Raw genomic sequence first — 27,028 nt, forward strand, 5'->3', positions numbered from 1 at the left:
GCTTTCTTATAGGAAACAATATAGAATTGGTGCTGTGAATAATAATCCATTTTGCACAAAATACTTCTCTTCACTTTTACCTTGCAAACTGCCTTTCACAAGGGGTCCTGTGACTCAGAGAAAGAGGGATTCAGAGTCTGGTTGTGGCCAGCTGCAGGATTCAGTGATCCTGTCTCAGTCACCCTGTTTGGATCTGTTTTCTCTGCCATACAGGCAACATTGTTATACTCCCCAGCTCATTCACAGGGTTGCTATGATGATCAGCGTGGATATAAATTGACTTTGAGACACAATCAAAAGCCAAACATTTTGCCAAGAAGCAATATCATAGCTCTTGAGGTTTATACAAAATATAGCTGTGACACATTATTTATGAAATGCTATATAAGTGAAAAGATACTTATCTTAAAATTGCATAAGTTTTGGGAATCTATTTGTAGCAAATGCATATATTACCTGTTGATTACTGTGCGCTATAAAGAACTTATTCAAACTTACAAGAAAAACATCAGGATCATAGTATATGAATAACCAAAAAATATAAAATTAATTGTTTTTCGAGGTGACACACCATTAATAAACATGTAGAAATGTTGATCCTAATGATCTTACAAATACAAAATAAAACAGTCTTTTTTTTTAAATAGAAATTGGCAAACTGCTTTTATTATTTATTTTTATTTTTTTATTTTTTTATTATTATACTTTAAGTTTTAGGGTACATGTGCACATTGTGCAGGTTAGTTACATATGTATACATGTGCCATGCTGGTGCACTGCACCCACTAACTCGTCATCTAGCATTAGGTATATCTCCCAATGCTATCCCTCCCCCCTCCCCCCGCCCCACAACAGTCCCCAGAGTGTGATGTTCCCCTTCCTGTGTCCATGTGATCTCATTGTTCAATTCCCACCTATGAGTGAGAATATGCGGTGTTTGGTTTTTTGTTCTTGTGATAGTTTACTGAGAATGATGATTTCCAATTTCATCCATGTCCCTACAAAGGACATGAGCTCTTCATTTTTTATGGCTGCATAGTATTCCATGGTGTATATGTGCCACATTTTCTTAATCCAGTCTATCATTGTTGGACATTTGGGTTGGTTCCAAGTCTTTGCTATTGTGAATAATGCCGCAGTAAACATACATGTGCATGTGTCTTTATAGAAGCATGATTTATAGTCCTTTGGGTATATACCCAGTAATGGGATGGCTGGGTCAAATGGTATTTCGAGTTCTAGATCCCTGAGGAATCGCCACACTGACTTCCACAATGGTTGAACTAGTTTACAGTCCCACCAACAGTGTAAAAGTGTCCCTGTTTCTCCACATACTCTCCAGCACCTGTTGTTTCCTGACTTTTTAATGATCGCCATTCTAACTGGTGTGAGATGGTATCTCATTGTGGTTTTGATTTGCATTTCTCTGACGGCCAGTGATGATGAGCATTTTTTCATGTGTTTTTTGGCTGCATAAATGTCTTCTTTTGAGAAGTGCCTGTTCATGTCCTTCGCCCACTTTTTGATGGGGTTGTTTTTTTCTAGTAAATTTGTTTGATTTCATTGTAGATTCTGGATATTAGCCCTTTGTCAGATGAGTAGGTTGCAAAAATTTTCTCCCATTTTGTAGGTTGCTTGTTCACTCTGATGGTAGTTTCTTTTGCTGTGCAGAAGCTCTTCAGTCTTAATACTATTTTATGTATAAAATATGAAGATCTCAGGAACTGTGCATTATTTTGCTGGTGATATTATTGTATGCTAATAAAAACCCTTTTAAAAGCAAAAACTAGTAATTTCACCATTAGGAATTTAGAGAAGCCAGAGAAATAAGATAAAAGAATAAAAAAGCTAAGCCATGAAGATGTCCATTGTAATCATGTTTGTGATAATAAAAACTGGCAGTAACTTAACTATCCAGCATTAGGGGATTGATTTAGGAAATTGTGGCTTTTCAACATGAAACACTTATGTCTATGTGTAGAAATACTGAAATATTTGAAATGAAATTTTAGAAAGAAATAGTAGCCATAATTCATGGAGTTTGTCCTAGTGGCACTGTGCTAAGATTTTCTTTTTTTATCCTTACAGCAAGTATATACAAAAGGTAATATTAGCCCCATTTTACACTTTAGGAAATTGAGGACTAGAGATAAATTGTTCAAGGACTTGCATCTCATTAGTTGAGGATCCGACATTCAAACCTAGATCTGTCCAATTTCGAAGCCTTTACTACTAATAGCATATAAACTATGGCCATAGTCACATAAAAACACATGTTTCTATCAAAGGTAACATGCAAAAATAAATAGCAGCACTAGACTGCTGGAAATATGGGTAAATTCCAAAGAAGCTTGCCATCCTTTTAAAACTGCCATTGTCCTTTCAGTACAAAAATGGGGAAAAAATTATGTTGAGTGTAACGTTTCAATTTCTTGTTTACTCTTTTTCACTTATTCTCTTAAAGTGTGATGAAATAGGAATCTATGTGTATTTTTTTTAAATTTATACTGTCTTTGGCATTATCAGAATACTTTTCCCCCAACTTATCTGCAAGTTAGTTGAGTACATATACCACCAGTTCCTCAATTAAAAACAAAACTTTGTCTTCAGAAGCTCTCTGTGGATTAGGACAGTAACCAGGTAAAAAGAATTTCTCCTGATGAACAGCTTAGACCAGCTCTTCCAGCCAGGAGCCAGTCCCAAGGTGGAGATAATGGGGTGGTACCATTTGGTTAAAATAGGCCAGTTCAACCTTTCGGGGTGTACCATTCTCTGGGACAGAAGCCGTTGTACAATGGGGCAAAATGCCAGCATTTTAACCCACTGTTTTTAACCTTTGGAGCTCAAGAATGAATTTATAATTCTTTGACACATATAGTATTACTTTACAAAGTTGGTAGCCCTCCAAACATCTAATAAAGACAAATTTGTAGGATAGACTTAAAGCATAGGATATATTTCCCTCAACTATGCCCCAATTTTGTGGAGAATTTACCTTTTATCCCTACAGTAGTGTCCTTTATGTGTGTCAAAAGCCCTTTTACATCTGTTTTGCCTTTTGAGATAACATCATATCAGAATTTGCAAGTGAAACCATATAGTACCTGTGCTGTTCCATAGAGTAGCTGCCTCTGTGGCTGCTTGGCCACTTGAAATGTGGCTCATACAACTGGGGAAGTGAGTTTTTAATTGTATTTAAATTTAAAGACCCACATGTACCTATTATTGGACAGCATGGTTCTAGACTTCTTAATGCTTTCTTGACATCCCCCCTTGGATGTCTCAAAGTTAACCAGATCACATCAGAATTCTTGATTTTTTTCTTCCGTCAATCTGTTTTCTCCCTGAGTAAATGAAACCATCATTGACCAAGTTGTTTGACTCCCTGTATCCACTTCATCAGCAAGTCTTAATTGTTTTACCTCCAGAACCTATACTGAATTCATCTATTTCTCTCCATCTGAGGTACCATATCTCACCTGAACAATCAAATGGCCTCATACTTGGTCACCATTTGTTCACTATTGCCTCTTCAATACTCCTCCCTACAGCTGCTGAAGAGACCTTGTTAAACTCTTCATTAGGTCACTTCACTCCTTGCATGTATGAAAAAAATTGTAGAACTTATTGTTTAAAATGATCTTATTTACTTATTTGTATACGTGTTTGTTTGCTGTCCCCGATTACAATGTAAAGGCCTCAAGTCAAGAATGTAATATACTTCATTCACCACTGCATCTCCAGCACCTACAACCATCCCTAGCACATGATTTACATTCAGTATACCTCTCAATAATAAATAAATTAATGTCATTATTTCTTACCATGTAAGGAGATGATATGGCAAGAGTCAGAATACAGATTTATGGTTTGGTTGTTAAGAACAAGTGATGCTGACATCCATCCATGTACATGGGAAGGTAGTGGATTCTTTTACATTCTAGATGCAGTATAAAGGGTGGATGTTATGGCTGACTGCATTTATCTGCAAGTGGGTAGGCTGGGCCACAATCCTGATACAATCTCTGACCAGGCTAGAGAGAGCTCCTTCTCTTCCTAGAGATCTGTATATGTTCTAGATCTTAAAACTTTTTGCCTTTCTCACTGTTAGAGGAAAGTATTCTTCTACAAGTTCAAATTCCATAGCCATCTGAGGGGAGTTTAGATAGTAATGGAAAGAAATATATCCTGGAACTCCAGGGTAGAAATATCCAAGCCATGTCCAGGCAGCCAAAGGAGATTTTTCAGCATGTGTCTTTTCTGGCAGTCCTTGATAATGGCCAGCCAAGACATTGGGTATGCTATTGCTTAAGCATGTTATTACTTAGTTCTACCTGCAAAGTCAAATAAAACTGATGAACTTGGAGGTGTGAGCAAGTCTGCCAAGCTCCGAGTTGCTCCTTCTCCCTCTGGTATTGAACAGGCCTAGGAAGTGACCATCTCCTTGGAACTGGCTGGATTTAAAAGATGAAGTCAAAACTTGCTTTGTTAAAGTGTGTATTTGAAGATTCTTTATCCTGGTGCGTTTTTATCAGGCCTGGGTTGATAGCCTTGGCTCCTATCCTTTCAATGCTATTCCAGTGTTCTCCTGTGTGTGTCTTTACTGAGTATCTACGATATACCAAGTACCTTACTAGGTCCTGGAGAGACAAAAATGAGCTAGACACATTATTAACCTTCAGGGATTCTGCAAACCTGTTGGGGGAGAAACCAATAAATGGAAATCTAAAATACAGGAGACACCAGAGTAAAGTAAGTGCAAGGGCAATGAGAGCAGAGGGAAGTGGACCCTAGTTGGAGGCAGGCATGGAGTGTGAAGTCTAGAACCAAATTGTCTGGGTTTACAATTTGACTCTGCCACTTACAAGCCATGTAACCTTAGACTACTGGCTTAACCTCTGTGCCTCAATTTGCTGTCCTACTAAATGGAATAATGAAAAGAACCTTCCTCATAGGATTACCAAGGGGATTAAAGGAGCATGTAAAGCACTTGAACAGTGCCTAGCACATAAAAAACCAGCTTTTAATATTACCAATAGTACAGTCATATGCGCATAATGAAATTTCAGTCAACTATAGGCTGCATCTGTGGCAGTGGTCCCATAAGACTATAATACCATTGGTACTGACTGAATGTTTTTAAAACAAAACAACCTATTTTAAGGATGATAATACCATGTTTTTACTATACCTTTTCTATGTTTAGATACACAAATAGCATTGTGTTATAGTTGCCTACAGTATTCACAACAGTAACATGCTGTCCAGGTTTATAGCCTAGACACAATAGGCTCTACCATGTAGCCTAGGTGTGTGGTAGGCTGTACCCTCTAGGTTTGTGTAAGTACACCCTACGATATTCACACGATGAAGTCCCCTAACAATTCATTTCTCAGAACGCATCCCCCTCCTTCAGGGACACATAACTATAGTAGTGTATAATTGCCATTTGAATTGAATGAATACTACCTTATTGGCGCTACTGCAGAGAAGTTGTTGCTGAGGCAGTCAAGGATGTTCACACAGACTTCCCAGAGGTGGTGACTTTTGAACTGAGATGTGAAGACCCACTGATACTGTAGGGAAAGGACATGTTGGGCAGAAAGAACAGAATCCACAAAGGCATAGGGGGTGTGCATTTTGGGACCTGTCAGTGAGGCGCCTGAGGGAGAGTCCAGGCATGAGGCCACAGGGGCTTTTTAGAGTAGTCTGAGGAGCTTGGCCTTGATCCTAAAACCTAGAGGAAGCCACGGAAGGATTTTCAGCAGGTTCAGGGCTCTCCATAGGAGACTGGGTGGCAGCACTTTGGCCTCAGCCCTGCGGTGCCACTGACCAGCCTCCGTCTCTGTGATTTGGCAGAAAGCTCACATGTGGGGGTCTGATTTTGCTCACTGAGTGTGATTCTTTTGCGGCCTGTGTATTAATAAAGTGAAAAAGATGTGTTTTCTTAGTTCTTTTACTTGATTCTTTCTAACTCCCTACCCCTGCTGAGACAGATATAGGAATATCTATCTAAAAGACCCATTTGAGAAATCTTTCAGCATCTGATGAAAGCATTAGGCCCTTCCCTCAGAAAAATCACCAAAAGAAGATTTTCCATGGACCTCACATTAACCTCCCCAGCCACCACCTTGGTCATCCAGACAAACCTCCAGACCCGGTGCAGCCTTTTCGACCCCACCTGCTGTGGTTTTTGTGCTCGGATTCCAAATTGTTTTAAATTTAATTTGCTGGTGCATCCAATAACTGTTCCATCTGCCATCACTGCTATTATCTAACCATGTTATCATGAGAGCAGACTTGGATCATTTGATGGTTATAATTAAAACTGAAAGTAATTATCTTATTTTGAGCTGTTCAAATTTAATTGAGAGGGTGGTGGGTAAAAGCATGGACTCTGGAGGCAAACGACTTAGGTTTGAATCCCATCCCTGTCACCGTCTCACAGTCTTGTGTAAATAATGTAACCCCTCTGTGCCTCAGTTGCCTCATTACAAAATGAGAATAATATATTTACCTCGTAAAGTTATTGTGACGTTTAATTGAGGTAAGATGGGGGCATGCCAAGAACAGTTCCTGGCACATAGTAAGTGCTATATATAAGTATTTGCTGTCATTATGTCTGATTTCTGTTAAAATGACATCATGAAATGGGACTAATGATAGATGACTGAGAGAAGGAAAATAGGTGAATAAGATCTTCATATGCGTCGGACTTCTTGAAGCCTTACCAATACCTGAAGGCCAAGATCCTTAGACCTGTGCTGTCTAGTATGGTAGCCACTAGCCATGTGTGGCCATGGACTACTTGAAATGTGGCTAGCTCAAGTTGAGATGTACTGAATCTTGAAGATTTAGTCTAAAAAAGGTAAAATATCTTGTTAATGATTTCTGTATTATGTGTTAACAATAATATTCTAGATAAATTAGGTTAAATTAAATATTAAAATTAATTTCTTTTTTGCTTTTTAAATGTGGCTACTAGAACATTTAACATTATGATTAAATGTATTTTATTATAATTATGTATAGTTATAATTAATATATAATATACATAATTATATATTGTTAATCTATTATTAAATATATTCAATATTATGTTTTAATAGTATGTGGCTTGGGTTATATTTCTATTGAACAACACTACCTTAGGCTCATCATTATCAATTAAGACAAAAATCTGTGTTTATGTATATGATCAGAAAGCCACTATTGGAAAGTCTTATACACTCCTCCTCTGCCCTTCAAGTTATGTTGGACCACCAGTGTTTTAGGTGGTGTCTTAGAGAGGGCCATGGCTGGGTCCTAGCATAAAGAGATTGAGACCAAGGCAAGGGCAACGGCTAGAGAGGCTTCCCCTGACTTGGAGAGGTTTGGAAAAAACACTACCATTTATAGTTACACTGGCCTCAGACTTTGAACACTCCCCGAAGTAGATGAGAGCATGCTCTCTCTATTCAGGAAGTTAAACTGTGTTGGCAAAAAATGTTCCCTCTTCCATCAGGAGCCAGAAAAAGCTTTTTTCATCTTTAAATACATGAATAAATGCTCAACGTTATGGCAGTCACTTGGGATCGAAAGCACACCCTTTCCAAATGTGATTTACTTATGGAATGTTTATTTAATTCTATTTCAGATTCATTCCACTTAAAACCTGAAAACATTGGACCACACAAAGTCTTACTGGTAAGTTCTTCATTTCTTAAACAAAGTGACTGTTTGACTTTATTTTTGAGATGATATTCACACTTCTAAGTTAGATGCTTCCCTACCAGTGCTATGATGAGATGTCTATTTATTTGTACTTTTCTTTAATCTCTATAATTTATGATGTTTCCATGCCTTAAAAAAACAGAGCAACCCATGTTCCTTTGTAAGACCATGGGCAGGATAAAGATCCATGATTACATGCCAAATACTATTAAAATAAAAACTTTTTTGGGTAATGAAACTATTTCCAGGCCCCTGTTGATGGGAGTATCCAAAACAACAGAGTGTTATTTCAGCCAGGGAATTCAGACAGTTTCTTGTAGTGTGTTGTAATGAAAATTGGCTCACAGCTACAACATAAAACATACTGGGGCTCTACTCTTTATTATTGCTCTATTTTTTTTCTCTCATCTCTCATCTCACCTAAATGTGATTATTGTGAGGTAATAGTTCTGCCATGGTAGAAAACTTCCTTAAGAGCTAGGAAAATAATGTACTTTTTAAAAGTGAGAAAGCTTCCGGGGCTTCATATAGCATCACTCCCTAATATTGTGGCTATACAGTTATTTGCAGTGTGTATCAGTTATATTATGCTGCATAACAAATCACCCCAAAATTTACTGCCAGCATTTTGAGTCAAAATTTACTGGCTCAAAATAACAATCCTTTATTTATCTTGCCATTCTGTGGGTTGGTGATTTGGGCTAGGCTCAGCTACGTGATCCTTCTCCTTTCACCTGGGACTATTCATGTATCTACAGGTAGCTGCAGTTCCATGTCAGCTAGGCTTTGTTTCTGGGGGTCACTGGCTGTCAGGTGGAGAGATAATGATGACTAAGCCATGTATCTCATCATCCTGCAAGTTACCCCAAGTTTGTTCATATGGTGATTGGGCAGGGTTCCAGGAGAGAGCAGAAGCATCTTGACACTGAGACTCAGAATTCACACAACATTGTTTCCAGTACATTCTGATTGTTAAAGAAAGCTATATGGTTAGCCTGGATTCAAGAAATATATGACAGAGGAGCTGCAGGGTCCCATTTCAAGGAGCATGGATACAGGGAGGGGAAGAAATGTAGCCATTTTTGGCAATCTGCTATAGTGTTTATGGGGCACATGGAAACAGCTGTGGTGAATGAGAAGAGCATGGAGTGTGAGAGGACTTAGATTCCCATCTTATAGTCCCATTCCTTCACCCCATTCTGACTGCCAACACTGTCAAATCTTAGTCTTACTTCTAGCCGTCTGGCATCTCAGTTCAACAAGTTCCTAGGCGGTCTTGCAAATACCAGGTTTTCTACCCTCCAGCCCTCCCTCCATTCTACACAGCACCACCACACTAGTCATTCTTCAGTTTATCTTTCAGGACGTTACTCCTCAAAAACCACCTCCCTCCCTACCTGCCATCCCCTACACCAGCCTAGGCTCTTCTCTAGCTTCTCCACTCATTTTCCGGCCCCATTCTCTCTTGTTCAAGTCCTGCTATTCCCTTTATTCTTGCCAGACAATCTATTCAGTATCTCTCTTGAAGATATTTCATTCCACTTACCCCTTCTCTACCTGGAAATCCTTCCCATTTTGCAAGACCTACTGGAATTTTCCCTTCTCCATGACATGGCCTTCCTTTCTATTCCTGCCATCTGTGATCTTGCCTGCTCTGACTTCCTTCAAAGCCAAACAGTGCCTTCTTTGGCTCACTCTTTTTCACTTGTTTAGTCTTACCTCCTAGCTCCTACTCACTTCCCAGCTTCTTATTCACTTAGCTCTTTGAGAGCTAAAGGCGATATATGCCTGCCTTGTAGTACTTAGCACAGGGCTGAGGGTACAGCAGGTACTTAATCAACCAAGAAGAAGCATGGGCATTGGACTTGTCCATCCACCAGCAGCTCATCAGAATCACACAAGGCACCTGTTGAAATACAAACTCATACAGTCCCTTCCACTGGGCCATCTATATTCATTAGGTCTGGGGTAGACCCCAGGAACCTTAAAGCACCCAAATGATTCTTTATTTTTTTGCTTTTACAATATCTTCATGACATTCAAAATTCTGATGATTCTGATGTGATTGCACTCTAGTTGGCAACCACTTGTTATGGGAAGAACAAGAAATTTATACAAAACCTGAGTTTGAGCCTGGCTCTGGAACCTTACTAACTCAGTCTTCCTGAGCCTCAGTTTGCCCATCTATAAAATGAGAAGAATGTTTAACTAGACAATTGCTAGGAAGATCAAAAAAGGCTAATGTATGTAAAAATACATTATAAATCATAAATATGATTAAAATGGATTAATTGATTGTGGATCTCCAGTCGGCCAGTGTTCCAAAAAGGGCAGTAGCCTGCGTGGTGGAGGTAAAAGGAATAGACAGTGAGTGATCAAATGGTAGTGGTGGGATTAACAATAACAGCAACAATAGTAATAATGAGTAGCTACTGTGTATTGAGCACTGTGTGCCACGTACTATGCTGCCTTACAGAGAATTACTTGAGATTTACAAGAAAAAATCTCCTTTTCAATTGCTTTTGTACTACTTTTGTAGTATATTCCACCATTAGTGAATTACTTCTATGGGCTTTTTTTTCCTCTTCAAAATGCCTGGTTAAAATGTACCTGTCCTTGAAAGAGACACTATGCTATTATCAACTGTTGACAACATACAGTCAAGCCCAAGGTTCTAGAGAGAGGAGGAAGGCATTTTGATTTGGTGGGAAGAGTTGAGGGAGGGAGAGCAACCAGTAGTACTAAAGAGAGAGTAGGTGTGGATGCTCAGAAATGGCCCAGGGGGAATGGCTGCCCATGGAGAATGGAGCGTAGGGAAGGTGAGCAGGAACACAGGATCCAGGGTGGGGAGAATGAGATATTTGCTGACTTGACGGGTTGGCCCAGGGCTATTCCTGGTTCAAGGCCATCACCCTGTGGCTGCCACTGCATGGCAGCATTTGTAAAACTTTCCTCCACTCACCATCTGGTTTGTTTCCTCTTATGTTAATTACTGTTGATCTGATGTATGTAGCTGTCTTCAAAGATTTTTGAGATGGCCTTTAAACATAGGTGTAAAATAATGCAATTAAGAAAAATAAGTAACGGAGGAAATCTGTGGGGAAGGAAAAGTGGGGTGAAGTCAGAGATAAAATAAGGCCCCAGTTCATGGGAGAGAGGCTATTCATTTGCTGGCAGTTCCCACAGACTTACCTCTGAGCTTCTGAGCAATCAGTACCAGAAGGAAAACATGCTCCGTTGACGACTTACGGTGGCTGGAAGATAAAAGCACACCAGTTACTCAGAAGAAGCAGGGTTGATCATGATTCAAGACTCAGAGAAATGTCTTCAGAGTACTCATAAAGATAATGCCACACAGAGTGGCCGACAGCATCCCTGTAGGTAAAACAATGACGACTGCCTCGGTGCAGGCGAATGATGTGACAGCTGAGTGCAGTCCAAGAGAAACCCTTCTAGGTTCAGGTGTGCATTTCTCTGTTGGTATTGCTTAGTCCAAGGATGAAATGTAATTGTTTCAGCTGAAATAACAAATAAATATATTCACAACCCTCCTCCCCTCCCCACCTTGTAATGGACTTCAGATTGTCATGACCGTCTTGATGCTGAGCCTTGGCATTTTAGTTGTGGACCAGATTGGGCACGTGAGTTGAAATCTACTTACCATCCCTGTTCTAAAAGAAAAATAACTTCCTGATAGTGCTCTGTGAATGTTATTTCTCTCAACTCTCAAGTCATTCTACACTATGACTCAGTCTGTGTTGTGGCTTTTGATACACAGAATTTACATTGACCCTGCATGATCCTCTTCCCTTGCTCCATGTCTCTCTCCTTCTCTTTTGAGCCCCATGGTTCTAGGTTCATTTCTTATACTGGAACATTCAGTGCCTTTTGGGGGCAGTTTGAGAGGCTCATGAGACTTGACTCCAAGTATTTGATGGTAGCGAACTATAAACTAGGCCACCATTGTCCATTTCTGGGTCCCTCCTCTTCTAATGAGTACCCTTAATATTTATTACAAGAGGAAGTATCCAATAGTATAGGGAAGGTGAGCAGGAGTGCAGGATCAAGGGTGGGGAGAATGAGATATTTGCTGACTGGCAGCACTGGTAAGATGAACCATTGGTGCCGAGAATGATAGGGAATAATGTTAAGCCTAGACTTTTTTGCAAGAATGTCGTAGGAAGAAAAAGTTTTAATTCATTCAGGATCGTTGTCAGAGAGGATCCCAGAATTCCACAAGAACTACCCATGAAGGAGAATTTCCTTTGGGACTTTGTTTTGCTTTGGATCAAGTTTATTAGGAGTATTTTGGTTGCAAGCAACAGAAATATAATTTAAACTAGTCTCTTGACTTATATGATTAGGATGGCCATGCTAGTAAGGGCTTCAGGCACAGCTGTATTCAGGAGTTCCAAAGATATCATCAGGCCATTATCTTTCACTCTGTCTTGACTTTGCTTAGCTCTCTCAGCTTCATTCTCAGACATGCTCTCCCTCACCATGGTGGCAGAGGTAGCTATCAGTACTGGGTTTCTGTCATTCTCACAGCTATGGGTGCCTCTTTTGCCATACTTCTAGCAGTAGTGAGTACCAAGGAGGGACCTTGACCAGCCCAGATTGGATTGCCTGCCTGAATCAGCATGGCCAGAAATATGCAGTAGACAATAAGCAGCATCACTTTGGCTAAGGCCTGTTCATGTGTCCCATGAGAGAGGGTAAATCCCACCAGAATTACACCGAATGGGTTCCCCATGGAAAAAGGAGGGGTAGTGTTACAGCTCTTTTAGAATTTGTCTAGCAGGTTTCCTCTTTTCACTGGAAGACTCCCCACGTTATGTAATAAATTTTAAAAATTAAAAAATAATAAAAAGGAGGGGTGTTGGTACCAGAAGGAAGGAAGGAAAGAATGAGAATGCCAAGCAGATAAATTTTCTAGGTACCAGAATCCATTAGTTTAGACATTCTTCATTTGGAGTCTATTAAACTTGAAAGGTTGGAAATTAGATTCTGCACAGTTACATTGACTACCTACTTCAGGTTTGGTGTCATGATCCAGACTACCAATAAGGAACATGTGGAGAGGACAAGGATGGGTAGCACCACTTTGGGATCTGGTGGGCAGCTCTTGGCCTGAGGACCTCATGTTGAATCCCCAGGATCTACAGGAGTAGTTCTTAATCTGGAGACTATGAATAGACTTCAACAGATCTGTGAACTTCTGTCATTATTTGCAAAATTGTACATATGCACTTTTTTTTGTTGGAGAAAGGATTATGTTTTCCATCATTATGTCACAGGACTCCATGCCTACCCCCTTCCCTGGGCCCCCCTTGCTTAAAACCCGTTGCTTCAGACTTACTCTAATTGTTTTAGACTTGGCTAGCTTAATCTTACACATTCCTTTCTTGTCTTGGCTCAATTAGTAAAGTGTAGTGTCCATGATAAACATAGCTCCTTAAGGAACAGACACAGTGACATCAGTGGCTGAGCATGTTGCATTAAATTATATGTTGAGGTTTTTAGGCACATATGTAAACTTTCCACAATCATAGTTGCCATTTACCTAATGCCAGGCTCTGTGCTAAGTGCTTTACATGCATTCTCTGAACTCTATATTTATACACATGATTTTAATTCTGTGAACCTCAGATCCACCTGCTGGAACCAGCCCCTTCCAGCTGCCTCTCCTGGAACACTGGATACAAATTCTGAGTTTTTCCTGTCACCTATGTCTGCTGTGGTGGGTCCACCTCTCTCCACCTTCCCGCCCACAGATGATAGCATCATAAAATCAGAGTGTTGTACAGGACCCATAAGATCATGCTTGTCAGTGGCTTTCAAACTCTGCTTTTTGGTTTTCTAGCTCAGGGACTCACGAGGAGGAAGGATGGATAGGACCCAAGTCCCTTTCCTGCTTCAGTCACAAAAGTTTTGCTGAAAACCACTCATCCGGGACAATACAAGAGCTCACAGATAGATGTCAGGCTTGAGGTTGAATACAGGTTCCTACTACTTTACTTACTTACCTGCGTGACCCTGGGCAAGTTGCCTAACTTCTCTGAGCCACAGTTTTCTTATCTGTCAAATATCTGCCTCAAGGAGTTGTTAGAGGGACTGAATGAGGTAGTGTCTGTGAAGTCCATGGCCCAGTGCCTGGCACTTAGTCAGGACTTAGCAAAGGTTAACTGTATGTAACTAATATATTGTACAATGTGACTCACCAGTCATAGTTAAGACTCAGCTTCATTCTTGTCTCCCACTGTTCATTTAAAGTTTATTCAGGGAGGTATGTTGTACCCTATTTCCTGATAATAACTTGATCAGGCCCATGACTTTTCTGGTTACTTTTCTGGTAATGAGAAGTTCTAAGGCCACTTGAAGTCAGCCTGCCTCTCTCTCTCTCTCTCTCCGTATCTCTGTCTCTCATTCACTCTCTCTCAGCACGCACACACACATGCACACAGGTTCATTTTGGAAATTTGAAATGCCCTTTTTGGTCTATAAACAGTCAGTATTCATTCCAAGGGAGGACTTCCCTCCATCCAGCCACCAAGGGCCACTTCCCCCTCCAGCGGCCTCCAGCTGCCCACTGCTCAGGTCTCTCCAGGTTGTGGGGTCAGGAGGAGTGTGCAGCAAGTCATTACCTGACTGTGACTCTCACACCTGATGCTAAGTTATCTGAGCCTGGCAGACAGGGAAAGGGGACTTTTTTCTCTCCTGGCTGCCTCCATGGCCTTCTCCAGGACTCCTCTGAGGGGCCTTGCTCTGGGCCCCCCAGGATTTGGGTGGTTCTCTCCTCCTGCTGCTGTTGCCATCCCTCAGCATCTTCTGGTTTCCAGTCGGACTCTCTTTGGGGTCCTCTCACTCTCATGCCAAAGCCCTCTCGGGGAGAACCTGTTGCAAAGAGACCCAGGCTGCCACTCTGGGTGTCCAGGGTTCATATTCCTTTCACCCTCCCCTCCACCATGGGGCAAGGGGACAGTACTCACTTTCTGATGTAGCATCCACCCTGCTGGTTTAGCCAGCGTCAGCTCCCTCTCACATTTTGGTTCCTGAGGGAGATGCATATCAAACTCACCACATACAGCCTTTGAAACCCTTTTCTCTGGGCTGGAGAAGAAAGGCTGAGCCCTCTCCATTTCACCCACCTTGGAAACCGTAGGAATCAGAGCATTACCAAAGAATCTTACTCACAGAATCCTCCATTGCTTTCCACCGTCCTGACCTGTTTGTGTCCTCCTTCTGGGTCTTAGAGCCATCTTCTTAGAAATTTCCGCATAATGATCAGATCCCTTGCTTTGGAATTTCCCATCTGTTACATCTTGAGGTGGTGGAAACCTTCACTTTAGCATCTTAACCTCAGACCCAGTGTGAGACACTTCCCTTCTTTTAACTCTCTAAAAGTGGTCCTTCATCTGGTGAGGAGCTTCCTACCTCCATCTCCCCTCCTTCCCTCCCATATCATCCCATTCAGATTTTCAGCTAAGTTGGAGTTGTTGGAAAGATGCTGCTCCCCCTGAGCCAAACCTAGCTTCCTGTGACGTTCTTTCTCTCTAATGGGATCTCAGGAGAGAGAGAGAGTGAGAGTGAGTGTGAGTGTGTGTGTGCGTGCCTTGTCTGGGAGAATCGGACATTGGAAAAATGGGAAATGTTTGGGAAAATTGGAATTCTTTCCTGGGCCTCAGAGATTCCAAAGCGAAGCTTAGACACCCTGTTATCTAAGCCCACAGGGAAACTTTTGACCTGTGTATCTGGGTGGGTTTCCTCTACCTGCATACCAACATGCACCTGTATAACTCCAGCAGAAAGCTAGTATTTGGAAACTGTGCTCATGCCATTTCTCATGCTCATGACCCTAACATAGTTTCTCTTGATCTGAGAACGTATTTGCTGTGCTTCATGGAAGCATTTTGATCAGGGCTCCATGCAGAGTTTATGAACTCTGCAAATTCAAGCCTTGCAGAATGTATCCTACCTCCCTCCAAAGACCCACCCTCACTTATGTAGGTTTTCTTTCATGCTCGTGTGACATTTGGAGTCAGCATATTTCTCTGCCTTCTCTGGCGCCAGCACTGTGAACTCAGCCTCCCTGCCAACGTGCCCTCCTTTTTCATGTGCGGTTGGACCACTGTGATGTTGGGTCCTGTAACAATTAGGTCACTCGCTGAGTATAGGCCCCCCAACCCATGGTGAAGCCAGCGTCTCAAATGAGCAAGTGACACATGCTGGGAAGATGCTTGGGTCAGCTAAAGTTGGAGTCTCTCTGGGTGCAGTGGCCTAAGAATGTATGAAATGCATTTTGGGTAGTTCCATCATGTACTAGTCTCTTGGCAAGACTGAACATTATACATCCAGATGTGGACCTGATTTATGTCCTCATTTTTACTGGCTGCTTACAAAGATGGCAAGATACAGCTCTCTCCTTTCCTCCCCCAGACCCATCATATGAGGTGATATTAGAGACAGAAGCTCAGATAGCAGAACTCAACTCCCCTGGGACTGTTCATCTATATTCTCTTGGCCTAAAAGCATATGGTGATTTGCACTGGCCATTCAAAGATCTAGATATATATTTGAAATAACTAACAGGCTCTTAGCTAAAGCATACTTTTTATATGTATACATTTTATAGTAGGGAAGTGGCTTAGTGTGGGCAGATAGACTAGAGTTCAAACTTTCCTTATCTATTGAGACACTTTGAACATGGTTACGGTTAACCTGAGTCTCAGTTTCCTCATCTGTTAAATGGGCATCATATCATTTGCCTCACAAGATAGCTATATTAAAGGAAACACTGCACATAGTGAACTTAGCCAGTGGCCCATCACATAATACATGTTCAATAAATGGTAGCTATTACATTGTTTGCATTTAACTATTATTATGATTTCTAAAAACCTTTAAAGCCTTGGAAAAAACTAGCCCCATTCCTCAGCCTGTTTTTTTTTTAATCAAATAGGAATTTGGGAAAAAATCTAAATATGTGCAATGATCTGCTTTTAAAAAATAACTATCTTGTGAAACTCACTAGTTCTTTATAGTATCGAAAGTGATTTTTGGCTGCTGAGGCAGCGTGGCACAGGGACTAACAATAAGGCTCAACCTGCCCAGCCTCAAATCTATACAAAATACCTTTGTAACCTTGGACAAGTCGCTTACCTCTTAAAGCCTCAATTTTCGCATCAATAAAATAGGGATAATACTGCATAGGGTTATTGAGGTGATTAAGTGAAATAGTCTATATGAAATGTTTAGACTACGTGTGGTTCACAGGATGCAAATAATGGTGGCTGTTATTTTCCCAGCACATTCCATTTTAGAAATAAGAATTTGCAGAAGACCAAGCACAGTGGCATGTGCCTGTAGTCCCAGCTCATTGGTAGGCTGAAGCCAAGGATTCCCTTGAGCCCAAGAGTTCGAGTCCAGCCTCTGCAACGTAGCAAGAGCCCATCTCCAAAAAAAGTTTTTAAATCAAATTTGCAGAACACTGTTTTTTGTGATAAATGGCTTTTATGAAGACATTTCTGTATGTAAGAAGTTGTTCTTACTGTTTTGTTCAAAAAGAAGAAAATTTATATCTGGTTTGCTTATAAAGTCCAAACTGTAGCACATGTGAAAACAAGCTACATCAACTAAACTTAACTTTCTTTTTTTTTTAGGCCTTGCCTCATTTTATTGTTAAGATTTAGGTAAGTGATATTGCCATCAGATAAGGAGAAAATTGTGTATTATTTTTACAAGGACTGAAAATATGCAAACAAACTATGTTTAGATAAATGCTCTCAATTGAGGTCACTTTATTTTGCTGTCTTTCAGTAAAGACTAGTATAGTTGGCACCTTTGTGCAGCCCAAGGAGGTCTGGAAGGGGGGTTGCATAACCTTCCCATGGGTGGAAAAGGAGGAGGAGGCAGAGTCTGAACTAGTGAGATGACCCAAACTGGTGACTGAGACTTGGTCAGGTAGGTGTGGAGAGCTGACCCGTGGCAGAGGAGTTTGTTCCCTTCACAGGGCAGCGCAAGTGTTTCTTTCAGTAGCTCCACCTCGGTATCTGTCTCCAGGCAATGGACAGTCCTAAGCGGGTGGAGCTCAGGCCCTGTCGTGCTGAACCCCTGTCAGCCTCATTAGAGATGGCACCATGTTCAGGAGGCCAAGAAGAGACCCAGAGCCAGCACACGTGACATGGGGTTTTACTGCAGGGGAGAGTCCAGTGGTGGCAGGCTGGACAAGATAACTGCATGGCCCAGCAGTTAAAGAGCCCTAAGTTTCAGGATCTGTCACTGGCAACATCCCATTCCAATGCCCTGTAGCTAATGTGATATTCCTAATTTTGTATGATTTTTCTAAAGAGGACCCCCAAAATTGTATAAGGCTTAGAACCCACAAAAACTGGATCTATCCATGGGTCAGGGACACACACACTGTGAGCCTTCTGCCTTGTATGGTTGCTAGGGTGCTAAAACTCACATTTGATTCTCCCTTGGGAATAGGCATTGCCTGTGTATGCCCCTTCTGTAGCTAGACCTGCATTCCCTAAGAGGACACCTAACCCTTTCCGTGAGGGGGAAGCGAGGCCCAGCGAGGAACTGCTCTCCAGGCATCTTCCTGACCACCAGATGCCATCCTCAGGGTAGAAAGGGCCTCGTTTGTGCAGGAAGGGAGGGCAGGCACTCAGACCTCCAGCAGCTTGCTTTGTGGTTTCTCAGAGGGAGGCCCTACAGAGGAGACCGGGTGGGAGGGAGCCCCGTGTGAGGCTTCACCTGGCTTCAGAATTTCCCCAGTGGAAAATTCTCCTGGAAAAAAAAAAAAAAAACACCGACATATATTCTTGAAAGTGTATCATCTTTGGCAAAACCATAGCTGTGATCTCAAGTTTGAGGAGAATGAGCTGGCCCAGCCTTCAGGGCTGTGCTGATTAAGCCCTGCTTATGCTCAGCCGTAATCACATTCCCTCCCTCTTACTGTGCCGAAGGGCTGGGCTGCTTTGCTCATCAGCCGAAGTGAAATGTATTGAGAAGAAGCAGGAGCGCGGAAAGGCCCCTTTGTATGTGAATATCTTTCTAGCACTGTGCGAAAATCCGGGTTTGAAAATAATTTCCCCTTTCAGTGAAATGCGAGCCAACTTCGCCCCCTAGAGGAGGACCAGAGAATTGTTTAAAATGAGCCCTCAAGGGCGTTTTTATTGTTCTGATTGATAATTTGGAAAGATTGTCAGCCTGTAATTAGGTGGGACTTTGAAAGGGGCTTGTCTATGAGGGCATTGTTTAGGGGGGTGTGGGTGTGTGTGCGCGCGCGCGCGCACGTGCCGTGTTTTGTTTGAGTTTTTGCCTTGAGATGTTATTGTAAACTTGGGGTTGAATACTCTTATAGCTATAAAGAGTAAAATGGTTTAAATGCCACCAGGCTTAAGCCTCACAGCTGTTACATTTATAGTGGACTTTTTTTTGGCCAGATTTTCACCACTACGTCTAGTTACAACAAATCATTGTTAGTCTTGAGTTTCGTTTCACTCCTTGGGGTTGTGGCAGACGTAAAGCCCACTAGAAAGCAGGAATTTTCAACCACAAACTGGATATGTATTAGAGATCCTAAATTATAGACTTTAGCTACGTCACCCACATTGAAATCTTTTTGATTTAGTCCTGCTAGTTTATTCGCATCGTTTCATTTACACCTGCTACTAACAACTGCCAGATTCAGTCACAGGTTGACTAGGTAGTAGTTATTTCACTACTGCTTCCTATACTTTTTGTGTATTTTTAAAAGAAAAATGCAAAACAGGCAGAAGAATAAGGGTTGAAGTATAAAAACCTTTCTATGTATTTCATCTTCTGTTAAAATATGATCTTATTCTAACACCTTTGTTAAGCGTTTGTTGATTATTCAGCTGCTTTTAATTACCAAATCTGACCCAATTACTTAGCTTCTAATGTGTTCCCTTTATAAATAAAGCCTTTATAATAAAAATCTTATCTACCATCTTTTGTCTGTAGGTAAATATGTGTATCATCTTCATTGTTCTAGATCTTCATCCCTCAAGTGCAATATACAATCATAGTGTTTATATTAGTAATAATTTTAATGTTTTTTTTCTTTCTCTGCTCTTAGAAACACTGAACTGTACTTCAGTATTTGATGGCATGGCATTGTTAAGAGATCGTTACTCGTGCATCAGCTTAATCGCCTACTGGGGGCTGTTTGCCTTAGAAGGATGTGAAAAGAAAAGAGTGTGCATACATTTTATAGATTATTATAAGTTATTTTTTCAATACTTGACAGGAGCATCTAATGACTACTGATAATATTCTTATATATTTTGTCTACTTTAATTTTTATATATTCTTATATATTTTGTCTAATTTTTCATCTCATGCAAGGAAATAATTTTTTGACAATATAATCTGTTGCTTTTTGACCCAAGTGTTTGGAAACTAATTGCCTGAAATACCAAACAGGCTTTGTTTGGAGAAAGACTGATATATTTTTCCCAGGTCTAGTTCCTGGACGATTCCTCTGTGTTCTTGCTACTTGACTCACTCTGACAAAGTCCAGAGGTGATAATGAGCCCTGGGGAGCTGCAGTTTCTGCTAGACCAGAGTAACTCCAAAGCACGAGCAGGTTGATTGTTTTTGCGTGAACACCCATCTTCCTTGCTTGTGGCCATAGCCACCACCCCGGTTATTGAAGGAGAACACACACACATATACACACACGCATATACACACAGCTGTTAGTACCTTTCTGTCTTCTTGGACATCTGTTCCCTTTCCACTGTTGAAAGTGGCCATTAATCTAGTGTTGAGACAGTCTCATTCATTAATGGTCCCTCAAAGTCAGGTAATTGCAATGCTGAGCAACATCAGGATGGTATCTAAGTTCCCTCTAATTTCAGAGCATTTTCAGGCTTTCATTATTATTCACAAATTATAATACGCTGAAGTTTAGACTCTGCTGACTAGGACAGACAGAGGAGAAGGGTAGGCTTTGGAAGTGGGTACTTGGGATAGGTCAGAATAAGGGTTCGTATTTTTAGTAAGAGCAATGTTTTGGAGACATTTTGATAGAATTTTATGGTAAATGCCAAGAGATGCCCCACCTCTTTCTCCTGGTCCCCCAGCTGCAGCTCACTGGCTCATTTGTCTTTCTCTACACACCAGACTATTCCCTGTCTACCTGGAGCACTGCCTCCAGGTACTCATTGTTGCACCAGCCTGTGTATTTCATATCCCTACCACAATCCATATTTTCTTGTTTATTTCTTTACTTGAGACCTTGATCTCACACCTAAACTACTGGCCCAGAATATACACTCAGTATTTACTGAGTGAATGTGAAGGAGTGAACGAATGAGAAAGCAAACAAACAAAGGAATATATTCAGAGGCATGACAGGAGCAATGCCCTTTATAACCACAATTTAAGGTGAAAGCCACTAAAACAGCAATGCAATACTAGCATGTCAATGCTCAAGGCTTGTTAGCCTGACATGGAGTTCACACTCCATCCTTTGTTAGACTGCAAATTGACAGAGCTTCTTAGACAAAAGTTGTTAATATAGTAACAATCTTAACATATTCTTTTAAATGGATAAATTATTAATATAAAAATTAATGGTGGAAAGCCAATCAGTAATTCATAGGGTGGGAGGGGGGTGGATTTGGAATTATAGCAAAATTATAAAAACAACCTAAAATTCTCTAATAAGGACATGCTTGTGTAAAATGGAATTTGTAGTCCCATCTACCCTGGAGGCTGAGGCAGGAGGGTTGTTTGAGCCCAGGAGTTTGAGGCTGTAGAGCTATGTGATTGCACCACTGCACTCTAACTTGGGTGACAGAGTGAGACCCTGTCTCTTACCAAAAAAAAAAAAGTGATGGATATTTATTTCTGTGGTATCCCTACCAAACATGCATAACCTGCATCAAATCAGGAAAAAACATGTGCAAACCCAAATTGAGGGACATTCTACTCAATAACCAGCACTTACTCTTAAATATTAATAATGTTAAAAACCAAGACATACTCAGGAAGCATGCCAGAGTCAAGAAGACTAAAGAGACATGACAGTTGAACATAATGTATAATTTTGTATTTTCTTTTCCTGTAAAGGACATTATTGGGATAATCACCAAAATCTGAATAAGGTTGTAGATCAGATAATAGTAAAATATCAGAGTTAATTTCCTGATTTGACTAATTGGTGTGGTTATATATGAGAATTCCTTATTCTTATTCATAGGAAGTATACACTGAAATATTTAGGAGTAAAACTTCATATTGATTCTCTCTCTCTCTCTCTCTCTCCTGGGAGGGTAGGGTGTTAAATATAGTAAAATGTTTACATTTGAGGAACCCAAATCTGGGTGCTTTGTGACTATTCTCTAAGTCTGAACTTATATCAAAATAAAAGTTAAAACATGATGCTTATAAAGACTTTATAATCACATAGGGAAATGCTTTTGCTAGAACGGAGCAAAATATGAAGTTGTGCAGCAGAGTATAATTTAGACTACCTTAAAAACTCAATCTGATCAAGGTTTCCTTTGATTTTTTAAAAAAGGAAGAACAAAAACTCCCAAGAAAATATTAGAAGGAAATATAACAGCATGTTAACTTTTACCTTCTATTCACTTTAATTATATTTTACAAATTTTTCACTAAATTGCATGTATTTCGTGAAAAATTAGGGGAAAAAAATTAGGGAAAAAAACTTTAAAAAGAGATAAACGCTAATGCTCAAAAATCTGAGTGAATCTTACTCTGCGCCTTTACCACCATATATACCCCATTCCAGTAGAAAGATGCTCTATATGTATGTATGCATGTAGAAGGTATATATGTACATAAATACATACTCTTTTAAACTTTTCTCTTGTTTTTCTTTACTTTTTGTATTATTTTCCCTCAAAATAATTTCTTGTATTTTGAGGGAAATCCTGTATTGGGCAGGATTATAAATGAGATGACCTCTTAAGCCTCTTCTAGCCTTACAGTTCCTTGCCTTCCTTTCCAGCTCTTTGGGAATCAGCACCTCCTCAATCCAGAGGCTGTGCTAGCTAGGTACCGAGTACGTAAGGATGGTTAAGCCACCCCACTTCATCTTTTAGAGATGTTTCAAGTCCACGGGGTAGGCAGATAAACAAGTCAGTGATTACAATCTTGTGTTAGGTACTGGGCAAATGTGGCAGTTCCTACTGTGGACAGCCTTGGGTTGGGGGCGGTGGTGGTGGTCAGGCAAAAGAAGGTATTGATCTGTAGCCCTAGAAAGTTCAGTGAGAGCTTGCCATTTGGAAAAGCTAGCAGAGCATTCTAGGCTAAACATTGCAGCATATCTAGTGTATGTTCTCACCAAGACCCACTGGAGTATCATTCTGGAGGCCCTGAATAAAGAGGCCAGAGTCTTACAAGACCTGGGAAGCTCTAGGTCCCACTGGGTCTGCTTTCCTGGGTGTGGGAGAGAGTGGTCTGACTGCAGGTGGCAGGAGTTGCTTTCTTTGGTCCTGGAGTGGAGCCGTGATTAAACTCAATGTCCCCATTTCCCATTTGCAGGATCACTGAGAGAGTTTTCCTGATTGTCCCTGCCTCTCTCCCTGCACCCTCCCTCACCCGACAGAAAGCGGATGGTGTGCACATACCCTCAGGGAGGGTAAGGGACTAAGGGTTAACGGGAATACCTCGTTGGAGAGTTTGCCGATCTCTGATATACCCTGCTGAACTGCTGGAAATGTGTTTTATTCATTTGGAATCATAAAACCAAAGAGCCAAGTCGACCTGCACTTGACCTTGCAGGCTTTGTAGATACTTCTAGGGACCCAGAATTACCCCAAAGCAATGTTGTTATTGAACAAGATGCCCCCTGTTTCCCTAGACAGTAACTCATCATTGAACCATTTGCCTGGGCCCATTATCCATTCCCGTCATGAGAGCCTGAGGACACCAATACATAAGGTTTAAATCCACCATTCAACAAAATCAGACAGAACAGAGATTCAGGATGCTACAGCTGAGTGAGGTTGGAAGCCTCTCTGTTTATCTTGGAAATCTTTTAAACTATTTTAGAGCATGATTTTTCACTCAGTTATTATTTGTATCTTAAAGCTGTCTCATAGGTTGTGAAGAAGATTGCCTGAACTGAGAAATTCAGGGCGTGGCACAGAGTAAGCATTCAATAACTTCCAGTTGTTATTCATAAATATTGACCAGCACAGTGTATAGAAAGGGAACACTAGACTCTTGGTCAGGAAAACCGACCAAGGTCTAATCCCAGCTTTACCCCAGAATCCTAGAAGTGAAGGGAAACTGATCTGGAAAGAGGTCTTAGAAATCTTCCAGTATCTAGCACAACTTTATTTCAGAAACTTAGACCTAGAAAGGCATAGGAGCCCTGTTTGTTACCCACAACTTAAATGTTCTCCTGCACATTTTCAAAGCAAGAATAATAATCGCACCCCCATTATAGGATTGTTTCAAGTCAAGGATGAAGCGAGTTGGTGTACATGAAACTCTTGAAGCAGAGTCCTTAATACATATTAGCTGGTATTGTTATTGTGGATTCTCTATTTATCTTCCCCTCCTATTTGACTGCAAGGATCCAGATGTGTCCTCCTTGCTTACTGTCATGTCCCCGGCATCTGGCACAGTGCCTCACTCAGGAGGTGCCCAGTCAATGTTTGTTGAATAACTGAAGAAAGTATCTTGCTGAGGATCAAATTTAGGCCAAGTCTGAATCAGAATATGAGTTCTAACACTAAGGTTCAGTATTTCCACACAGTTCTACATTAGCTTTGACTTTAGGCAAGTTGCTTCATTTCTCTGTGCCTTGGTTTCTTCGCCTTGAACACGATCCATCAGGTTTTTCCTGGTCATGAGCAATGTGTGTCTTAAAGCTAAAGACACACATCACCCGTCCATCAGCCTTTTCGGGCAATCCATGTTTGTGCTCCACTGGCCACTAGGTGTCGTGGTTGGTCAAATATCAGAGAAAGCAAAAAAAATAAAAATAAATTGAACTGATTGACCTACCAACCTACCAAATGATGGGAGTGAGCTTATACAGTTATTAGAAGCTAGTTACCTCTGGATGAGTTGGCTGAGTTGCCTTGGAAACGCAGGGAGTTGCCCAGGATTTGCATGCATGGACTTTGAAGCAAAGCATAGATTAGAGCCCACAGCTGCACTCACACCAGCTAGCACCTTGGACGCACTGGAACGTCACAGGGCCTTGGTTTCAGTAATGTAATGCATGTAACATGCTCAGCACTTCGCCACAGTGAAGGAAGAGCACTACAAAGTTAGTGGTTATGAGGGCTACTTCTGGTATTTGATACTGTAAAATGCTGCTTTTCTGTTCCTTGCCACGCCAACTGCTAAAGCTTTGAAGGCTTTCTGCCTTGCTCCCTGTTTTACAAAGCCAAATTTTTAAATAGCCCCTTAAACAGTAGAGTGGACAGGGTATCAGTATCAGGTTAAAAGGGCAGCCTAGAATATTTGGAGGGACACCAGAACTCCTTGGAATGTCACTGTGGAGCTTAGTCAACACAAAGCAGAGTGTTTTATACATGACTGGGACCCAGAGTGGAGGGAAGTGAGAGTGAGCATTGTTGAAAAATGGCCTTCACTGAAATTGCTCAAGTAAGGGATTTCTTTGTTACATGGACTGTCATTTAGATCCAGGTGCCTTCTTTTTAAAATAATTTGGGGAAGCTTCTAGGAATAACAATGACTAGTATTTATTGCACACTTACTATGTATAAGGTATTATACAAAACATCATACTTGCATGATTTCATTTAACTCTCACAGCAACTCTTTGAGGTACATATAGTTCTTATGTCCATTTTGTAGATGAGGAAATTGAGGTGCACCAAGATTATAATAATTACAGCCAACAGATATTCTCAGGTCACACAGGGAATGGGTGAAAGAGTCCGAACACAAACCCAGACCTACCTGATTCCAGAATTCGTTTTCTTAATGGCTATACTGTATTGTCTCCCACAGTACTTTGGATGCAGTTAGGCACTTGACCAGTGTTTACTGAGGTGAATAGTTCTCAGACTATAGTTAGCCAACACAGAGAAGACTGCCTACGCAGGAACCATAGAGATCTTGACACTCCTCCCACCCAAAGCCACACGCCCTCTGGCCTCCATTAGTACTATGGGATGTATATGCTGTTCCATGTGCTGGATTTCACCCCTAACTTCTTAAAACATTTTTTATTGTTGTATAATAGTTGTGCATATTTGGGGGATACATGTGGTATTTTGATCATGTATACAACGTATAATGATCAAATCAGGGTAATTGGGCTGTCCATCACCTCAGACATTTATCTTTTGTTTGTGTTGGGAACATTGCACATTTTTTTAGCTGTTTTGAAATATACAATAAATTGTTGTTGACTCTAATTTTTCTACTGTACTGTCAGATACTAAAACTTATTCTTTCTCCCTAACTGTATTTTGGGACCCCTTAACCAACTTTTCATCCCCCCCTTCCCTTTCCAGCCTCTGGTAACCACCATTCTACTCTCTACCTCCATGAGGTCTACTTTTTTAGCTCCCATACATCACTCCTAACTTTTTGTTGGTAATAAGGTATTCCTCCATTGGAGCAGTCAGGAAAAGGCAAATGTTTTTAAGACACGCTTCCACAGGGAGCATCTTAGCTGATTTTATTTGCTTCATGTTTTTCTCTCAAGGACTTTTTTGGGTGGGTTTGTTCTATAGTTGTGTCCAACCTCATCTTTCAAGCATCTAAAAGCCGGGGCTGACAGGTTACCAGAGATGAGCCCAGCCCTCTCTGCTGTACTATCAATGTGTGCTCCAGTGTGCATATAGCAGCCACTCAGCCCCTGTCCAGCATGCTCCCCAATCCTGACACCAGGCCAATGCCAAGCTGTGTGAAGAGCAGAGAGGGGTCTGCTGCCCAGGTTAGCGAGCTGGCCGCTGCCACCAGCCAATAGTATTTCATCGTCATGGCGAAATACTAGGTCTGAGGAGGGATAGCAGGACCCAGGCCACATTAATCCTTCTCCAGGTGTATTAGTTCAGTCCCAAGGGTTTGGTTGTTTGTTTATTCTAATGTGTTGCTGCAATAGGAAACCCAAAGCTAGGGCCGGACGCAGTGGCTCACACCTGTAATCCCAACACTTTGGGAAGCCTAGGCAGGCAAATTGACTGAGGTCAGGAGTTTGAGACCAGCCTGGCCAACATGGTGAAACCCCATCTTTACTAAAAATACAAAAATTAGCCAGGGGCGTGGTCGTGGGCGCCTGTAATCCCAGCTCCTCGGGAGGCTGAGGCAGGAGAATTGC

The 27,028-nt window shown here is 41.1% G+C and overlaps 1 protein-coding gene and 1 non-coding gene across 5 annotated transcripts in view; both read left to right on the plus strand.

Annotated features, from left to right (window-relative positions):
- Positions 1 to 27,028, plus strand: part of GNG12 (G protein subunit gamma 12) — a 129,855-nt gene that overhangs the window by 46,733 nt on the left and 56,094 nt on the right. For 2 of the 4 annotated variants that reach the window (XM_034967237.3, XM_024926387.4), the window contains exons 2-3: positions 7,637 to 7,686; positions 17,373 to 17,402. The gene's annotated coding sequence lies outside the window, so the exon portion shown is untranslated. The remainder of the gene's footprint in view (positions 1 to 7,636; positions 7,687 to 17,372; positions 17,403 to 27,028) is intronic. The other 2 variants (XM_034967243.3, XM_024926386.4) reach the window with 1 other exon arrangement.
- Positions 12,481 to 12,541, plus strand: LOC112438400 (U7 small nuclear RNA). Its single transcript, XR_003026827.1, has one exon. It is a non-coding gene; the product is annotated as a U7 small nuclear RNA (small nuclear RNA).

The sequence above is a fragment of the Pan paniscus genome, chromosome 1 (genome assembly GCF_029289425.2).
Source record: "Pan paniscus chromosome 1, NHGRI_mPanPan1-v2.0_pri, whole genome shotgun sequence".
In the NCBI taxonomy this organism is placed as follows: domain Eukaryota; kingdom Metazoa; phylum Chordata; class Mammalia; order Primates; family Hominidae; genus Pan; species Pan paniscus.